Here is a 20,537-nt window from a genome sequence, read left to right on the forward strand (position 1 = left end):
CACTACCAAAGTCATTCAGTTTGTTGGGATAATTCAGTTCTTTTTAACATGCCCCCCTCTATCTTTAAGCTGACAATAGCACGGCAACTTCTTTATGTGCTTTAAATCTCTGACTTTCCCTCTGCCTTCCTTTTCCATTCCCCAGCATCTGCTTTTTTTTTAATGTTTATTTTTGAGAGAGAGAGAGAGAGAGAGCATGAGCAGGGGTGGGGGCGGGACAGAGAGAGAGGGAGACAGAATCTGAAGCAGGTTCAGGCTCTGAGCTGTCAGCACAGAGCCCGTTGCAGGGCTCGAACTGATGAACTGTGAGATCATGACCTGAGCTGAAGTCGGATGCTCAACTGAGCCACCCAGGTGCCCAAGCATCTACTTTTTTAAATACAGTTTTCTTTTAAACTCGAGTTAGTTAAGATACAGAGTAATATTAGTTTCAGGTATAAAATATAGTGATTCAACACTTCCATACATCACCCGGTGCTCATCACAAGTGCACTCCTTAATCCCCATCGCCTACTTCACCCATCCTCCCACCCACTCCTCCTCTGGCAACCATCAGTTTGTTCTCTATAGTTAAGAATCTGTTTCTTGGTTTGCTTCCCTCTCTCTTTTTTCCCCTTTGCTCGTTTGTTTTGTTTCTTTTTTTAAAAAAATGTTTATTTTATTTATTTTGAGACAGGAAGAGAGACAGAGAGAGACAGAGAGACAGAGAGAGAAAGGACAGAGAGAGAGAGAAAGAGGAGAGAAAGATATTCCCAAGCAGGCTCTGTGCTGTCATGGCAGAGCTGAGTGGGGCTCAATCTCACAATCTGTGAGATCATGACCTAAGCTGAAATCAAGAGTCAGATGCTTAACCGACTGAGCTATCCAGGAGCCCCTGTTTTTTTTTTTCCTTAAATTCCACATATGAGTTAAATCCCATATTTGTCTTTCTCTGACTGACTTATTTCACTTAGCATAATACTCTCCAGATCCATCCAAGTCATTGCAAATGGCAAGATTTCATTCCTTTTTTATGAATAATATTCCATTGTATATAAATACCACTTTTTCTTTATGTATTCATCAATCAGTGGATGCTTGGGCTGCTTCCATAATTTGGCTGTTGTAGATTAAGCTGTTATAAACATTGGGATGCATATATCCCTTTGATTTAGTGTTCTTCTATTCTTTGGGTATATACCTAGTAGTGCAATTTCTGGGTCATAGGGTAGTTCTATTTTTAACTTTTTGAGGCACCTCCATACTGATTTTCAAAGTGGATACACCAGTTTGAATTTCCACCAATAGTGGAAAAGGGTTCCTCTTTCTCCACATCCTCACCAACACCTGTTGTTTCTTGTATCGTTGATTTTAGCCATTCTGACAGGTATGAAGTCATAACTAATTGTAGTTTTGACCTGCATTTCCCTGATGATCGGTTATGTTGAGCATCTTTGCATGTGTCTGTTGGCCATCTGGATGTCTTCTTTGGAAACATGTCTATTTATGTCTTCTGCCCATTTTTAAATTGTGTTATTCATTCATGTTGAGTTTTATAAGTTCTTTATATATTTTGGATACTAACCCTTTATCAGATATGCCATTTGCAAATATCTTCTCCCATTCTGTAGGTTGCCTTTTAGTTTTGTTGATTGTTTCCTTTCCTGTGCAGAAGCTTTTTATATTTATATAGTCCCAAGAGTTAATTTTTTCTTTTCTTCCCTGGCCTCAGGAGACATATCACGAAGGGAGTTGCTATGGCAGATGTCAAATAAGTTATTGCCTCTGTTATTTTCTAGGATTTTTATGGTTTCATCTCTCATATTTAGGTCTTTTATCCATTTTGAATTTATTTTTGTGTATGATGTAAGAAAGTGGTCCAGTTTCATTCTTTTGCATATTGCTATCCAGTTTTCCCAACACCATTTGTTGAAGAGACATTATTTTTCCCATTGGATATTCTTTCCTGCTTTGCCCAGGATTAATTGACCATATAGTTGTGGTTTCATTTCTGGGGTTTCTATTCTGTTCAGTTGATCTATGTGTCTATTTTTGTGTCAGTACCACACGGTTTTGATCACTACAGCTTTGTAATATACTTGAAATCTGGAATTGTGGTGCCTCCGCTTTGCTTTTCTTTTCCAAGGCTGCTTTGGCTATTTGTGGTCTTTTGTGGTTCCATACAAATGTTAGTATTGTTTGTTCTAATTCTGTGAAAAATGCTGTTGGTATTTTGATAGGGGTTGCATTAAATGTGTAGACTGTGCTTTGGGTAGTATAGACGTTTTAACAATATTTGTTCTTCCAATCCCTGAGCACAGAATATCTTTCCATTTCTTTGTGTTATCTTCAATTTCTTTTGTCAGTGTTTTATCGTTTTAAGCATTTTAAGAGTACAGGTCTTTCACCTTTTTGGTTAGGCTTATTCCTAGTTATCTTATTGTTTCTTGGTGCAATTGTAAATGGGATTGATTCCTCAATTTCTCTTCTGCTTCATTATTGGAATATAGAAATGCAACAGATTTCTGTATGTCAGTTTTGTGTCCTGCAACATTATCAAAATCGTTTATCAGTTCTAGCAGTTTTTTGGTGGAGTCTTTTGGGTTTTCTATGTATAGTCATGTCATCTGCAAATAGTGACAGTTTTACTTCTTCCTTGTTAATTTGGAAACCATTTACTTCCTTCTTTCCTTCCTTCCTATGTATGTATGTATGTATGTATGTATGTATGTATGTATGTATGACTGCTATGGCTAGGACTTCCAGTACTATGTTAAATAAAAGTGGTGAGAGTGGACATCCCTGTCTTGCTCCTGACAGTAGAGGAGAAGCTCTCAGGTTTTCCCCAGTGAGTATGATGTTAGCTGTGGGGTTTTCATATATGGCCTTTGTAATGGTGAGGTATGTTCCCTCTAAATCTACTTTCCTGAGAGTTTTTATCATGAATGGATGCTGTACTTTGTCAAATGCTTTTTCTGCATCTATTGAAATGATCATATGGTTCTTAACCTTTCTTTTCTTAATGTGATGTATCATGTTGATTGGTTTGCAAATATTGCAACCCAGGAATAAATCCAACTTGATCGTGGTGAATGATATTTTTCATGTATTTTTGGATTTGGTTTGGTAATATTTTACTGATAATTTTTGCCTCCATATTCATCAGGAATGTTGGCCTGTAGTTCTCTTTTTCAGTGGTGTCTTTATCTGGTTTTGATATCAAGGTAATTCTGGCTTCATAGAATGAATTTGGAAGTTTTCCTTCCTTTTCTGTTTTTTGGAATAGTTTGAGAAGAATAGGTATTAACCCTTCTTTAAATGTTTGGTAGAATTAGCCTGTGAAGCTCTCTGGCCCTGGACTTTTGTTTGTTGGGAGTTTTTTGATTATCGATTCAGTTTCTTTGCTGGTTATCAGTCTGTTCAAGTTTTCTATTTCTTCCTATTTCAGTTTTGGTAAGTTATATGTTGGTAAGAACTTATACATTTCTTCCAGGATGTCCAATTAGTTGGCATATAGTTTTTCATAACATTCTAATTGTTGTATTTCTGGGGTGTTGGTTGTTCTTTCTCCTATATTACTGGTGATTTTATTTAGTTGGGACCTTTTTCTTTTCTTTTTGATAAGTCTGGCTAGAGGTTTATCAATTTTTAAAAATTTTTTCAAATAACTAAGTCTTGGTTTAATTGATTTGTTCTATTGTTTTTTAAATTTCTGTATCATATATTTCTGCTCTAATCTTTATTATTTACTTCCTTCTGCTGCCTTTAAGCTTCATTTGTTGTTCTTTATCTAGCTCCTATAGGTGTAAGATGAGGTTGTTTATTTGAGATTTTTCTTTTCTTTTTCTTTTTTCTTTTATTTTTTTAAAATATGAAATTTATTGTCAAATTGGTTTCCATACAACACCCAGTGCTCATCCCAAAAGGTGCCCTCCTCAATACCCATCACCCACTCTCCCCTCCCTCCCACCCCCCATCAACCCTCAGTTTGTTCTCAGTTTTTAACAGTCTCTTATGCTTTGGCTCTCTCCCACTCTAACCTCTTTTTTTTTTCCTCCCCCCCCCATGGGTTTCTGTTAAGTTTCTCAGGATCCACATAAGAGTGAAATCATATGGTATCTGTCTTTCTCTGTATGGCTTATTTCACTTAGTGTAACACTCTCCAGTTCCATCCACATTGCTACAAAAGGCCATATTTCATTCTTTCTCATTGCCAAGTAGTATTCCATTGTGTATATAAACCACAATTTCTTTATCCATTCATCAGTTGATGGACATTTAGGCTCTTTCCATAATTTGGCTATTGCTGAAAATGCTGCTATAAACATTGGGGTACAAGTGCTCCTATGCATCAGCACTCCTGTATCCCTTGGGTAAATTCCTAGCAGTGCACCAGTTTGCATTCCCACCAACAGTCCAAGAGGGTTCCTGTTTCTCCACATCCTCTCCAGCATCTATAGTCTCCTGATTTGTTCACTTTAGCCACTCTGACTGGCATGAGGTGATATCTGAGTGTGGTTTTGATTTGTATTTCCCTGATGAGGAGCGACGTTGAGCATCTTTTCATGTGACTGTTGGCCATCCGGATGTCTTCTTTAGAGAAGTGTCTATTCATGTTTTCTGCCCATTTCTTCACTGGATTATTTGTTTTTTGGGTGTGGAGTTTGGTGAGCTCTTTATAGATTTTGGATACTAGCCCTTTGTCTGATATGTCATTTGCAAATATCTTTTCCCATTCCGTCAGTTGCCTTTTAGTTTTGTGGATTGTTTCCTTTGCTGTGCAGAAGCTTTTTATCTTCATGAGGTCCCAAAGTTCATTTTTGCTTTTAATTCCCTTGCCTTTGGGGATGTGTCAGGTAAGAAATTGCTGCAGATGAGGTCAGAGAGGTTTTTTTCCTGCTTTCTCCTCTAGGGTTTTGATGGTTTCCTGTCTCACATTCAGGTCCTTTATCCATTTTGAGTTTGTTTTTGTGAATGGTGTAAGAAAGTGGTTTAGTTTCATCCTTCTGCATGTTGCTGTCCAGTTCTCCCAGCACCATTTGTTAAAGAGACTGTCTTTTTTCCATTGGATGTTCTTTCCTGCTTTGTCAAAGATTAGTTGGCCATACTTTTGTGGGTCTAGTTCTGGGGTTTCTATTCTATTCCATTGGTCTATGTGTCTGTTTTTGTGCCAATACCATGCTGTCTGGATGATTACAGCTCTGTAGTAGAGGCTAAAGTCTGGGATTGTGATGCCTCCTGCTTTGGTCTTCTTCAAAATTACTTTGGCTATTCAGGGCCTTTTGTGGTTCCATACAAATTTTAGCATTGCTTGTTCTAGCTTCGAGAAGAATGCTGCAATTTTGATTGGGATTACACTGAATGTGTAGATAGCTTTGGGTAGTATTGACATTTTAACAATATTTATTCTTCCAATCCATGAGCACGGAATGTTTTTCCATTTCTTTATATCTTCTTCAATTTCCTTCATAAGCTTTCTATAGTTATCAGCATACAGATCTTTTACATCTTTGGTTAGGTTTATTCCTAGGTATTTTATGCTTCTTGGTGCAATTATGAATGGGATCAGTTTCTTTATTTGTTTTTCTGTTGTTTCATTATTAGTGTATAAGAATGCAACTGATTTCTGTACATTGATTTTGTATCCTGCGACTTTGCTGAATTCATGTATCAGTTCTAGCAGACTTTTGGTGGAGTCTATTGGATTTTCCATGTATAATATCATGTCATTTGCAAAGAGTGAAAGCTTGACTTCATCTTTGCCAATTTTGATGCCTTTGATTTCCTTTTGTTGTCTGATTGCTGATGCTAGAACTTCCAACACTATGTTAAACAACAGTGGTGAGAGTGGACATCCCTGTCGTGTTCCTGATCTCAGGGAGAAAGCTCTCAGTTTTTTCCCATTGAGGATGATGTTAGCTGTGGGCTTTTAATAAATGGCTTTTATGATGTTTAAGTATGTTCCTTCTATCACAACTTTCTCGAGGGTTTTTATTAAGAAAGGATGCTGAATTCTGTCAAATGCTTTTTCTGCATTGATTGACAGGATCATATGGTTCTTATATTTTCTTTTATTAATGTCATGTATCACATTGATTGATTTGAAAATGTTGAACCACTCCTGAAGCCCAGGAATGAATCCCACTTGATCATGGTGTATGATTCTTTTTATATGCTGTTGAATTCGATTTGCTAGTATCTTATTGAGAAGTTTTGCATCCTTATTCATCAGGGATATCGGCCTGTAGTTCTCTTTTTTTACTGGGTCTCTGTCTGGTATAGGAATCAAAGTAATGCTGGCTTCATAGAATGAGTCTGGAAGTTTTCCTTCCCTTTCTATTTTTTGGAATAGCTTGAGAAGGATAGGTATTATCTCTGCTTTAAATGTCTGATAGAATTCTCCTGGGAAGCCATCTGGTCCGGGACTCTTATTTGTTAGGAGATTTTTGATAACTGATTCAATTTCTTTGCTGGTTATGGGTCTGTTCAAGTTTTCTATTTCTTCTTGTTTGAGTTTTGGAAGTGTGTGGGTGCTTAGGAATTTGTCCATTTTTTCCAGGTTTTCCAGTTTGTTGGCATATAATTTTTCATAGTATTCCCTGATAATTGATTGTATTTCTGAGGGATTGGTTGTAATAATTCCATTTTCATTCATGATTTTATCTATTTGGGTCATCTCCCTTTTCTTTTTGAGAAGCCTGGCTAGAGGTTTATCAATTTTGTTTATTTTTTCAAAAAACCAACTCTTGGTTTCGTTGATCTGCTCTACAGTTTTTTTAGATTCTATATTGTTTATTTCTGCTCTGATCTTTATTATTTTTCTTCTTCTGCTGGGCTTGGTGTGTCTTTGCTGTTCTTCTTCTAGTTCCTTTAGGTGTGCTGTTAGATTTTTGTATTTGGGATTTTTCTTGTTTCTTCAGATAGGCCTGGATTGCAATGTATTTTCCTCTCGGGACTGCCTTCACTGTATCCCAAAGCATTTGGATTATTGTATTTTCATTTTCATTTGTTTCCATATATTTAAAAAAATTTTTTTTCAACGTTTTTTATTTATTTTTGGGAGAGAGAGAGACATGAACGGGGGAGGGGCAGAGAGAGAGGGAGACACAGAATCGGAAACAGGCTCCAGGCTCCAAGCCATCAGCCCAGAGCCTGACGCGGGGCTCGAACTCATGGACCGCGAGATCGTGACCTGGCTGAAGTCGGACGCTTAACCGACTGCGCCATCCAGGCGCCCTCCATATATTTTAAGATTCCTTCTCGAATTGCCTAGTTGACCCATTCATTCTTCAGTAGAGTGTTCTTTAACCTCCATGCTTTTGGAGGTTTTCCAGACTTTTTACTGTGGTTGATTTCAAGCTTCATAGCATTGTGGTCTGAAAGTATGCATGGTATGATCTCAATTATTTTATACTTATGAAGGTCTGTTTTGTGACCCAATATGTGCTCTATCTTGGAGAATGTTCCATGTGCACTTGAGAAGAAAGTATATTCTGTTGCTTTGGGATGCAGAGTTCTAAATATATCTGTCAAGTCCATCTGATCAAGTGTATCATTCAGGGCCCTTGTTTCTTTATTGATCCTGTGTCTAGATGATCTATCCATTGTTGTAAGTGGAGTATTAAAGTCCCCTGCAATTACCACATTCTTATCAATAAGGTTGCTTATGTTTCTGATTAATTGTTTTATATATTTGGGGGCTCCCGTATTTGGTGCATAGACATTTATAATTGTTAGCTCTTCTTGATGGATAGACCCTGTAATTATTATATAATGCCATTCTTCATCTCTTGTTACAGCCTTTAATTTAGAGTCTAGTTTGTCTGATATAAGTATGGCTACTCCAGCTTTCTTTTGACTTCCAGTAGCATGATAGATAGTTCTCCATCTCCTCACTTTCAATCTGAAGGTGTCCTCAGGTCTAAAATGAGTCTCTTGTAGACAGCAAATAGATGGGTCTTGTTTTTTATCCATTCTGATACCCTATGTCTTTTGGTTGGACCATTTAGTCCATTTACATTCAGTGTTATAGAAAGATATAGGTTTAGAGTCATTGTGATGTTTGTAGGTTTCATGCTTGTACTGATGTCTCTGGTACTTTGTCTCACAGGATCCCCCTTAGGATCTCTTGTAGGGCTGGTTTAGTGGTGATGAATTCCTTCAGCTTTTGTTTGTTTGGGAAGACCTTTATCTCTCCTTCTATTGTAAATGACAGACTTGCTGGATAAAGGATTCTTGGCTGCATATTTTTTTCTGTTCATCACATTGAAGATTTCCTGCCATTCCTTTCTGGCCTGCCAAGTCTCAGTAGATAGATCCGTCACTAGTCTTATCGGTCTCCCTTTATATGTTAGAGCGTGTTTATCCCTAGCTGCTTTCAGAATTTTCTCTTTATTCTTGTATTTTGCCAGTTTCACTATGATATGTCATGCAGAAGATTGATTCAAGTTACATCTGAAGGGAGTTCTCTGTGCCTTTTGAATTTCAATACCTTTTTCCTTCCCCAGATCAGGGAAGTTCTCAGCCAATATTTGTTCAAGTATTCCTTCAGCCCCTTTCTCTCTCTCTTCCTCCTCTGGAATCCCTATTATATGGATATTATTATGTTGCGTCGCATCACTTAGTTCTCTAATTCTCCCCTTATATTCCTGGGGTTTTTTTTTGATCTCTCTTTTTCTCAGCTTCCTCTTTTTCCATAATTTTATCTTCTAATTCACCTATTCTCTCCTCTGCCTCTTCAATCTGAGCTGTGGTTGCCTCCATTTTATTTTGCACCTCATTTATAGCATTTTTTAGCTCCTCCTGACTGTTTCTTAGTCCCTTGATCTCTGTAACAATAGATTCTTTGCTGTCCTCTATACTTTTTTCAAACCCAGCAATTAATTTTATGACTCTTATTTTAAATTCATGTTCCATTATATTGCTTAAATCGTTTTTGTTCAATTCGCTAGCTGTCGCTACTTCCTGGAGTTTCTTTTGAGGAGAATTCTTCCATTTTGTCATTTTGGATAGTCCCTGGAGTGGTGTGGAACTGCAGGGCTCTTCCCCTGTGCTGTCTGGAGTAACTTGTGTTGGTGGGCGGGGCCGCAGTCAGACCCAATGTCTGTCCCCAGCCCACCGCTGGGGCCACAGTCAGACTGGTGTGTACCTTATCTTCCACTCTCCCAGGGGCAGGACTCACTGTGGAGTGGTGTGGCCCCTGTCTGGGCTACTTGCACACTGCCAGGCTTGTGGTGGTGCTTCTATGGGATCTGGCATATTAGCCAGGGTGGATCTGCAAGGTGCACAGGGGTGGGAGGGGCAGGCTCAGCTCACTTTGCCTTTGGTGGTCGGCTGCGGGAGGGGCCCTGTGGCACCGGGAGGGAGGCAGACCCGTCAGAGGGATGGATCCACAGAAGCACAGCGTTGGGTGTTTGCACGGTGCAAACAAGTTCCGTGAGGGGAACTGGTTCCCTTTGGGATTTTGGCTGGGGGATGGGCGAGGGAGATGGTGCTGGCCAGCACCTTTGTTCTCCACAGAGCTGAGCTCTGTCTTCTGGGGCTCAACAGCTCTCCCTCCCATTGTCCTCTAGCCCTCCAGCTCTGAGCAGAGCTGTTGACTTATAACATTCCAGATGTTAAGTCCCACTGGCTGTCAGAACTCACTCCCTCCGGCCCCTCTACTTCTGTAAGCCAGAGAAACTTGGGGATTCCACTTTGCGGGGCGGGCTGCCCCTCCACCGCCCCAGCTCCCTCCCGCCAGTCCGTGTAGAGTTCACTGCCTCTCTGCCCTTCCTACCCTCTTTCCTGGGCCTCTTGTCTATGCTTGGCTCCAGAGAGTCCGTTCTGCTAGTCTTCTGGTGGTTTTCTGGGTTATTTAGGCAGATGTGGGTGGAATCTAAGTGATCAGCAGGATGCAGTGAGCCCAGCGTCCTCCTACACCGCCATCTTTCTCCAGTCTCTCTCTCTCTTTTATTTTTTAATTTACATCCAAGTTAGTTAGCATGTACTGCAACAACGATTTCAGGGGTAGATTCCTTAATGCCCCTTACCCATTTAGCCCATCCCTCCTCCCACAACCCCTCCAGTAACTCTCTGTTCTCCGTATTTAAGAGGTTCATATGTTTTGTCCCCCTCCCTGTTTTTATCTTATTTTTGCTTCTCTTCCCTTGTGTTAATCTGTTCTGTGTCTTAAAGTCCTCATATGAGTGAAGTCATATGATATTTGTCTTTTTTTGACTAATTTTGCTTAGCCTAATACCCTCTAGTTCCATCCACGTAGTTGCAAATGGCAAGATTTCATTCTTTTTGATTGCCGAGGAATACTCCATTGTGTGTGTGTGTATATATATATATATATATATACACCATATCTTCCTTATCCATTCATCCATCCATCAATGGACATTTGGGCTCTTTCCATACTTTGGCTATTGTTGATAGTGCTGCTCTAAACATTGGGGTGCATGTACCCCTTCAAAACAGCATACCTGTATCCCTTGGATAAATACCTAGTAGTGCAATTGGGTCATAGGGTAGTTCTATTTTTAATTTTTTGAGGAACCTCTATACTGTTTTCCAGAGTGGCTGCACCAGCTTGCATTCCCACCAACAGTGCAAAAGAGATCCTCTTTCTCTGTATCCTCACCAACATCTGTTGTTGCCTGAGTTGTTAATGTTAGCCATTCTGACAGGTGTAAGGTGGTATCGCATTGTGGTTTTGATTTGTATTTCCCTGATGGCGAGTGATGTTGAGCATTTTTTCATGTGTCGTTTGGCCATCTGGATGTCTTCTTTGAAGAAATGTCTATTCATGTCTTTTGCCCATTTCTTCACTGGATTATTTGTTTTTTGGGTGTTGAGTTTGATAAGTTCTTTATAGGTTTTGGATACTAACCCTTTATCTGATATGTCATTTGCAAATATCTTCTCCCATTCCATCGGTTGCCTTTTAGTTTTGCTGATTTTTTTCTTCACTGTGCAGAAGCTTTTTATTTTGATGAGGTTCCAATAGTTTATTTTTGCTTTTGTTTCCCTTGCCTCTGGAGACGTGTTGAGTAAGAAGTTGCTGCAGCTAAGATCAAGGAGGTTTTTGCCGCTTTCTCCTGGAGGATTTTGATGGCTTCCTGTCTTACATTGAGGTCTTTCATCCATTTTGAGTTTATTTTTGTGTATGGTGTAAGAAAGTGGTCCAGGTTCATTTTTCTGCATGTCTCTATCCAGTTTTCCCAGCACCACTTGCTGAAGAGACTGGCTTTATTCCACTGAATATTCATTCCTGCTTTGTCAAAGATTAGTTGTCAAAGATTTGTGTGTCCATTTCTGGGTTCTCTATTCTGTTCTGATTTGAGATTTTTCTTGATTCTTGAGGTAGGCCTGTATTACTACATTCTTTCCTCCCAGGATTGCTTTTACTATACCCTAAAGGTTTTGGACCATGTGTTTTCATTTTCATTTGTTTCAACTTATTTTTAAAATATCTTCTTTGATTTCCTGGTTGACCTATTCATTGCTAAGGAGCATGTTGTTTGGCCTCCATGTATTTGTGGTCTTTCCAGATTTTTTCTTGTGGTTGACTTCAAGTGTCATAGCATTGTGGTCAGAAAAGGTGCATGGTATGACTTCAATCTTCTTGTATTTGTTGAAGCCTGTTTTGTGACTTACTATATGATCTATTCTGGAGAATATTCCATGTGCATTTGAAAAGAATGTGTATTTTTCTCTTTTGGGATGGAATGTTCTTAATATATCTATAAGTCCACCTGGTCCAGTGTGTCATTCAGAACCATTGTTTCCTTGTTTGTCTTCTGTTTAGATGATCTGTCCATTGATGTAAGTGGGATGTTAAAGCCCCCTACTATTATTGTATTATTACCAATTAGTTCCTTTATGTTTGTTATTAACTGCTTTATATATTTGAATGTTCTCATGTTGGGTACATAAATATTTACAATTGTTAGATATTCTTGGTGTATTGTCCCCTTTATGATTATGTAGTACCCTTCTTTATCCCTTGTTACAGTCTTTGGTTTAAAGTCTATTTTTGTCTGGGGTGCCTGGGTGGCTCAGTCGGTTGAGCTTCTGACTTTGCCTCAGGTCATGATCTCGTGGTTGATGAATTCGAGCCCTGCATCCTGTGCTAACAGCTCAGAGCCTGGATCCTGCTTCAGATTCTGTCTCCCTCTCTCTCTGCCCCTCCCCTGCTCATGGTCTGTCTCTCTCTGTCTCAAAAATAAACTAAACATTAAAACATTAAAAAAAATAAAATCTATTTTTTCCAATTTAAGTATTGCTACTCCAGCTTTCTTTTGACATCCACTTGCATGATAGATGTTTCTCCATCTCCTCATTTTCAATCTTCAGGTATCTTTCAATCTTCCGGTCTAAAATGAGTGTCTTGTAGGCAGCATATAGATGGTCTTGTTTTTTATACATTTTGACACTCTATGTCTTTTGATTGGAGCAAATAGTCCAATTACATTTAAAGTAATTATTGATAGATATGTATTTATTGCCATTTTATTACTTGTTTTTTGATTGTTTCTGGACAATTTCTCTGATCCTTTCTTGTCTTTCTCTCTTTCATGTTTTGCTGATTTTCTTTAGTGATAAATTTGTATTTCTGTCTCTTTATTCTTTGCATGTTTATTAGTGGTTTTTGATATGTGGTTACCATTAGGTTTGTATATAACCTCTTCTGCAAATGGCCGTCTATATTACATTGATGGTCATTGAAGTTTGAACCCATTTTTTCCTCCTCTCTTCCCCATAGTTTAGATTTAGGTATATTTCATTATATTTTATACCATTTTTAAAAGTTTTTTATAACTTAAAAAATTTTAAAAATTTAAAGTTTATTCATTTACTTTGAGAGAGAGCAAGTGCAAGTGGGGGAAGGACAGAGAGAGAGGGAGAGAGAATCCCAAGCAGGCTCTGTGTTCCCAGCATAGAGCCAGACTTGGGAGTTGTTCCCATGAACTGCAAGATCACAGCCTGAGCTGAAATCAAGAGCCATACGCTTGACTTACTGAGCCACCCAAGTGCCCCCCCTTTTTTTATTTATTTTTTTAAGTGCCCCTTTTTAAAATTTTTAAGTAAGATCTATGCCCAACTTGGGGTTTGAACTCACAACCCTGAGATCAAGAGTCACAGGGTCTACTGAGCCAGGCAGGCACCTCATTATGTTTTATGTCCTTTGTAAATGTGAGTTCCTTAATTGATTTTTACAGAAATATTTATTTTTACTGCTTTTGTGTTTCCTGCCTTTTTACTGTCACTGTTTGTTTCTCCTTTCCACTCAAAAAGTCCCCTTTAATATTTCTTGCATTTAGTGGTCACACTAGTGGTTTAATTTTTCTTGCATTTAGTGGTTTAGTGGTCACAAAGTACTTTAGTTTTTGTTTGTCTGGGAAACTATCTCTCCTTCCATCCTGAATGATAGCCTTGCTGGATAGAGTATTCTTGACAACAGATTTTTCCCATTAAGCATTTTGAATATATCCTGCCACTCCCTTCTGACTTGCCAAGTTTCTGTTGATAAACTCCAGCTAGTGTTATGGGTTTTCCCTTGTAAGTTAAGGACCTCTTTTGTCTTGCTGCTTTTAAGATTTTTTTTCTTTGCAACTATATTTTGCCAATTTGATCAATTTGATTATAAAATATCTTGTTTTGGGCCTTTATTTTTTTGGATTTTGATGGGAGTTCTCTGTGCTTCCTGGATCTGGAGGTCTGTTTCCTTCTCCAGATTAAGGAAGTTTTCAGGTATTATTTCTTCAAATTTTCTGCACTCCTTTCTCTCTCTTCTTCTGGGACTCCATAATACAAATGTTATTACATTTGGTGGAGTCACTGACTTCCTTAAGTCTATTCTCATTTTGCATACTTCTTCTTTCTCTCTTTAGTTCAGCTTCATTGCTTTCCATTATTATGTCTTCTAGGTCATTAATTCATTCCTCTGTCATTCATTGCATCAAGCGTGTTTCTAATCTTGTTTAATTGCACTCTTCATCTCTCATTGATTCTTTTTTTTTAAACTCTTTTATCTCTGTGGTAAGGGTCTCACTGATGTTTTTCACTCTTTTCTCAAGTCCAGTGAGTATCTTTATGACTGTTACTTTAAATTGTCCACCAGGCATGCTACTTATATCTATTTCATTTAGATCTCTGGCCATTGCCTTATCTTATTTTTTCATTTGTGATAAATTCCTCTGTCTTCCCATTTTGTCTAAGTCTCTGCCTTTTTCTGTGTGTTAGAGAAGCCAGTTACATCTCCTGCTCCTGAAAGTAATGGCCATATGAAGAAGAGGTCATGTAGTGCCCAGGGCCTGGTGCTTCAGGGAGTGTCTCCTGTGTGTGCTGCATTTGCTCTGCTATTGTATTCTGGCTGCTGTATCCTTCAGCCAGTCACTTGCAGAGGTTCTCATTGCCTGCTGTAGGCAGTGTTTGGTCCCTGGCCTGAATGTAGTGAGTTTGAACTAGGTGTGCTCTGGTCTGCTTGTGAAATGAGACCTGTCATCATCTCCAGCAGAATTGAGGCCTTGCAAAACTCTGTTTTGGAGACATGATGTGAGCAGGGGTTTATTCTGGTATTCTCTTGGAGGGACCCACTCATTGGGACTGAGGCAAGTGTGACTCAGAAAGGCAGTTCCACAGGGTGGCGAGACTTGGTGAAAGCAAATTAGGCAGCCAGTGTCAGCACTGTGCTGCTTCCCACAGGTGGCTCTGTGTTTATGTTGAGGGGTGAGGAAGGGAAGTAGCACTAGCCAACTTCTTTGTTCCCAGATAAGTGTTTGTGAATGCTGCCTCTCAAGGATGCCCTCTGAGCAAAGTGAATAATCTCCCCACCGTGTCCCCCAGAAGCTCTTCTGATCACTGTTTCCACACCGTCTGCCCTCGGGATGTTTGCTTGCCTTCTCTCCAGGAGCAGTACAGTGCCCCCTGGGCTCTATCCCAACAAAGCCCACTGATCTTTAATATTCCAGACTTTAAACCCCACTGGTTGCAAGAACTCATGACATTCAGCCCCTCTCATTTTCTGAGCCAATGGCTTTGGGGAAACCTTTAGTGTTCCCCTGTATGTTAGTCTCTCTGCAACCATGGCTTCCTCCCCTCTGCTGCACCCTTGATCTGTTTCTCTGCTCAACCAGGTCTCTGCAATTCCCACCTTCTTCCATGTGGCCTCTTCTCTTGCTTTAGTTGTGGAGTTTGTTGTGTCAGTCTTCTGGGGTAGTTAGGATGACTTGATTGTTATCTAGTCGTGTTTGTGGGATGAGGCAAGCCTATGGTCCTTCTATTCTGTGGCCATCTTCCTGCCTCCACTCCCCAACATTATCTTTAAAGGGCTCATGTAATTACACTAGGTTTATATGGGTAATCCAGAATAATCCCTGGATTAAGATAAATTAAGATAAACTGATCAATAATTTTAACTAAATCTGCAAAATCCCTTTTGTCATGTGACAAAACATATTCATGTATATGGCAACTTATCATATTCAGTTTCTGGGAATTAGGACAGGATATTTTTGGGTGTCCATTATTCTGCCTAGTATATCACCTAATAACATAAATTAAAAATATAAAAAGTGAAATTTGATAGAATTAAAAGGAGAAATAGACAAATCCAAAACATAGGGACGGTAACATACCTCTCTTGGTGATAGAACAACCATAAAAAAAATCAGAAATGATATAAAAGATTTGAACAACAGAATTAACAAATTTCATATAATTGGTACATAGACAACACCACACCCAGAAACCGAAGAATTCACATTCTTTTCAGGTACACAAAGAGCATGTGCCCAAATAGATCTAATGCTGATATATAAAGAAAGTCTCAACAAATTTCAAAGGATGAAGTTTTACAGTGTATAGTCTCTGACCACAATGGAATTAAATTATATATCTATAGCAAATACCTAGAAAATCCTCAAGTGTTTGAAAATAAGTCATACACTTGTAAATAACTCATGGATCAGGAAGAAATCACAGTAGAAATTAGAAAATGTCTTGGACCACATGTTAATGAAAATATGTCACCTCATTGATGCAGAAAAAAATTTGACAAAAATCCAAAATCCTTTCTTGATAAAAACACTCAACAAACTAGGAATAGAAGGGAACTTCCTCAACCTGATAAAGGGCATTTATGGGAAACCCACCATTAACGTCATACTAAATAGTGAATGAACAAAAGCATTTCCCTAACATCAGGAACAAGACAAGGAGGCCCATTTTTGCCACTTCTATTAAACATTGTACTAAAGTTCTAGCCAGAGAAATTTTCAGTCAAGAAAAAGAATTTAAAAGTACTCAAATTGGAACAGAAATATAACTATTTCTATTCCCAGATAATAGAATCATATATATATATATATATATATATATATATATATATATATATATATATATTTTCTTAGGGAATCCACAAAAAACTATTAGAGTTCATCACCAAATTCATCCAAGTGGCAGAATACAAGATCAGCACACAAAATCACTTGTATTTCTATACACTGGCAATTAGCAAACCAAAAAGGAAATTAAGAAATCAGTTCTATTTATAACAGGATCAAAAATAACAAAATACTTGGGAATATATTTAACCAAGGAGGTGCAAGACTTGTGCGCTGAAAAGTACAAAACATCAGTAAAATAAATGAAAGGAGACTTACATACTGGAAAGACATCCAGTGTTCATGGATTGGAAGACTTAACATCGTTAAGATGGCAATACTCCCCAAAGCAATGTACATACTTAATGCAATCCCTATCAAAATTCCAATGGCCTTTTTTCCTCAAATGGAAAAGCAGATCCTAAAATTTATATGGAGCTTCAAGGGGTACCAAATGGCCAAAACATTCTTGAAAAAGAACAAAATTGGAGAACCCCCACTTCCTGATTTCAAATCTTATTACAAAGCTACAATAATTGAAATGGTGTGGTACTGGAACAAGGATAGACATATATATTAGTGGAATAAAACTCAAAGTCCTGAAACAAAGCCATACATGTATGGTCAATTGATTTTGACAAGAGTGTCAAGATAAGTAAATGTGGGAAAGAACAGTCTCTTCAACAATGTGCTAGGACAACTGGATATCCACATACAAAAGAAGGAAGTTAGATCTTGACCTCACACCACATATAAAAACTAACTCAAAATGTATCAAAGACCTAAATATAAGAACTAAAAGTATAAAATTCTTCTAAGAAAATATATGGGTAAATTTTCATGACCTTGGATTTAGCAGTGGTTTCTGAGATATGACATCAAAAGCATAAGTAACAAAGGAAAATAGACAAACGGGACTTCATCAAAACTGAAAACTTTTATGCATCAAAGGACATTATCAGGAGAGTAAAAAGACAACTTAGAGAATGGGAGAAAGTGTTACTAATATATATCTGAAAAGGGTTTGGTATCCAGAATATATAAACAACTCTTACAACTTAACAAAAAGAGAAAAATTCATTTAAAAAATGAGCAAAGGATTTGAAAGGACATTTCTCCAAAGAAGATATACACATGGCCAATAAACACATGAAAAGATTCTGGCCATCATTAGTCATAAAGGAAATGCAAATCAAAACCACAATGAGATACCACTTCATACATACAAAGATGGTTGTAATAAAAAGACATAGAAAACGACAAGTGTTGGGCAGGATGTGGAGCAATTGGAACCCTCCTCTACTGCTGGTGGGAATGTAAAATAGTGCAGCCATAGTGAAAAACAGTTTGGTAGTTCCTTAAATAAACATAGATATACCATCTGATCCAGCAATCCCACTCCTAGGTATATACCCAATGAAGTTGAAAACAGGTATTCAAGTAAAAATTTGTACACAAATGTTCATAGCAGCAGTATTCACAATAGTCAGAAGGTGGAAGCAGCCTAAATGTCTACCAACAGATGAATGGATAAACCAAATGTGGTATATCCCTATAATAAAGTACTTAGCCATAAAAAGAAATGAATACCAATGTGATACCACATGGATGTATCTTTTTATTTATTTACTTATTGTGTGTGTGTGAGAGAGAGCCATCTGGAGAGGGACAGAGAGGCAGGGAGAGAGAGAAACCCAAGCAGGCTCTGTGCTGTCAGCATTGAGCCTAATGCAGGACTTGATCTCACGAACTATGAGATCATGACCTGAGTGGAGATCAAGAGTGGAATGCTTATCCAACTGAGCAACCTGGGCACCCCACCACATGGACGTATCTTGAAGATATTATGCTCAGTGAAGGAAGCCAGACACAAAAAGCCACATAGTGTTTGATTCTATTTATATGGAATATCCCGAATAGGCAAATCCATAGAGACAAAAAACAGATTAGTGTTAAGCAGGGGCTGAGGGCAGGGGGGAATGGAGAATGACTGCTTTATGAGTAGAGTTTTGTTTTGGGGTGATGAAGATAGTCTGCAACTAGACAGTGTTAATGGTTGCACACCATTGTGAATGTACTAGATGACACTGAATTGTACACTTTAAAATGGTTAAAACAATAAATTTCATGTTATATGTATTTTACCACTGAATTGTACACTTTAAAATGGTTAAAGTAATAAATTTCATGTTATATGTATTTTACCACAATAAAAAAGTTGCTAATTATCTCTCCCTTTCTCTGGCATTGTGGTGTGTGTGATTGGGTTTGTTCTTCACCATGTCTTCTCACAAGACTTTCAGGATCAAGCAATTCCTGCCCAAGAAACATAAGCTTCTGCTTATTATCTTATTATCTTATTCCTCACTGGGTTTGAATGAAAGCTGGTAGTAAAATCAGGTACAGCTTCAAGAGGAGACATTGGGGAAGAACCAAGCTAGGTGTGCAATCTCAGGTGCAATTCCTTACATATTGGGAATGTAAATTCATGAACCGTTTAATAAAACCAATCAGATTTTCAAATTCACTTGGTTAAATTTTGTTATTTAACACTCTATAAAACCCCAGGTCCCTTTCCTTGCCTTTGAGATGTTCCTCATTAATGAGTTTTCCCTATTGCAATAGCCTGAAAAAAAAAATCGTCTCCTTAATTATCTAGTGCATTTTGCCTTTGACAGGACTAGGTGGTAGGGTGTGATTAATAGGGTAGAGTTCTTAAGGTCCAGAACCTGACCACTGTATCCCATTTGTTCCTCCAGATTACTGAGGCCTATTGGCCTGGAACCTTGTGGTGTAGGACTCTGACCCTGGCAACTGGAAGGACCAACCGTCCCACAACTTTCTGGGGCAGATTCCTAAGAAGGTGGATGGAATGTGGGCCTGGCGGATCACCATCAGTTTCGGTTTCTTATCTAGTTTCTGTTTAGGGCCTCCATGTCGCCCCAGTCTCCCCAAGCTTTTGTCTCTGGCTCTCCTTGTACTTATGTTTACCTTTGCCATTTTCTTCACACATCTGTTTCTCTGAGGGCCGAATTGTACCACCCCGACTTTCCCCTATCTGCGCTAGTGGTGTCTCCCACAGAGGACAGATAGCCCAATAGTATCTATCACAAGGACTGTACTCCCCAGGATCGCCCCACCCGTCTCCCCAGTGTTACCTTCTTGGAGGACTAAGATCCCTACACTTTATCCCCATCTAACCAGTATTACTGATCTGTAGAGGAAGGTATCATTCCTAGTTTGCCTCCTTTCTTCCCACTAATAGTTCTCAGGGATATTTGTTCTATTCCCGGTCTCCCCATCCACAACTCCACAGAGGGGGTGGTCTTGTCCTCAGCTCTACGTTTGTTTATATCAGTTCGTATCAAACCCCCAATCACGCGCATAACTCGCCCATTACTAGCCTTTGGCAAAGGGCCCTACTCATCGCAGGTTTTCAAAGTCCTCCCGAAGTCCCATCTCTTCTAAACTTTAAGAGGCACATTTCTCCGCTGTACGGAATGGGAACCTTTGAAAGATGTCTCCTCCCGTACAAACCGGTTTATTGGCGCGGCCATTTCTCTGGCCCCCCAATATGGTCGTGGCAGTTACAGAACCACACGCGATGCTACTGGTTACTGGGATGGCTTCAGGGAGGGCAACTGCGCGTGAGGAGGAATGGTGACGAACTGTACCGACGGTAGGGGTAAAGGATCAAGAAAGTGGTTGTCAGAGGAAGTTGTGACTGATTTGGGAACTCCAGGTGGACCTCGCCAGAATAAGCGTCCTGGTGGAAACATGAGAGTAGGGGATGAAGGAAGGCAGAGGGTTCACTTGGAGCAGAAGTGAGACAGAGCTGGTGGTCTGTGGGCAGAGCGACATGTTCGAGTGTGGATTTTGTAAAGAAGCAAATTTGCTGGGTGAGTACTTGGAGGGGGGCTCTGAGATGGTTAATGACAGTACCTGGGGGTATGTGATGGGGGGACTCTAAGCTGAGTGATGGGGTCTGTGGAAGTCAAGGACTGGGTCTGTGGAGTGAGAGATAAGGTCTGTAGGGTGTGATGGGAGGTCTCTGGAGTCAGTGATGGTGGGATCTGAGAGGTGAGTGATGCGGTCCGTGGGGAGAATAATGGTCGTATTTGGGGTGATAGGGTGGTGTCTAGAGTGAGGGATGGGTAAGGGTGAGTGTTGGGAAGTCCGTGAAGT

At 39.1% G+C, this 20,537-nt stretch overlaps 1 pseudogene; it reads left to right on the plus strand.

The window, feature by feature from the left end:
- Positions 1–18,632: 18,632 nt before the first annotated feature.
- On the plus strand, positions 18,633–20,003 carry LOC128773784 (putative 60S ribosomal protein L39-like 5; annotated as a pseudogene).
- The last annotated feature ends 534 nt before the right edge of the window (positions 20,004–20,537 follow it).

The sequence above is a fragment of the Panthera pardus genome, unplaced genomic scaffold (genome assembly GCF_024362965.1).
Source record: "Panthera pardus isolate Hobbes unplaced genomic scaffold, ASM2436296v1 HiC_scaffold_27, whole genome shotgun sequence".
NCBI lineage: Eukaryota > Metazoa > Chordata > Mammalia > Carnivora > Felidae > Panthera > Panthera pardus.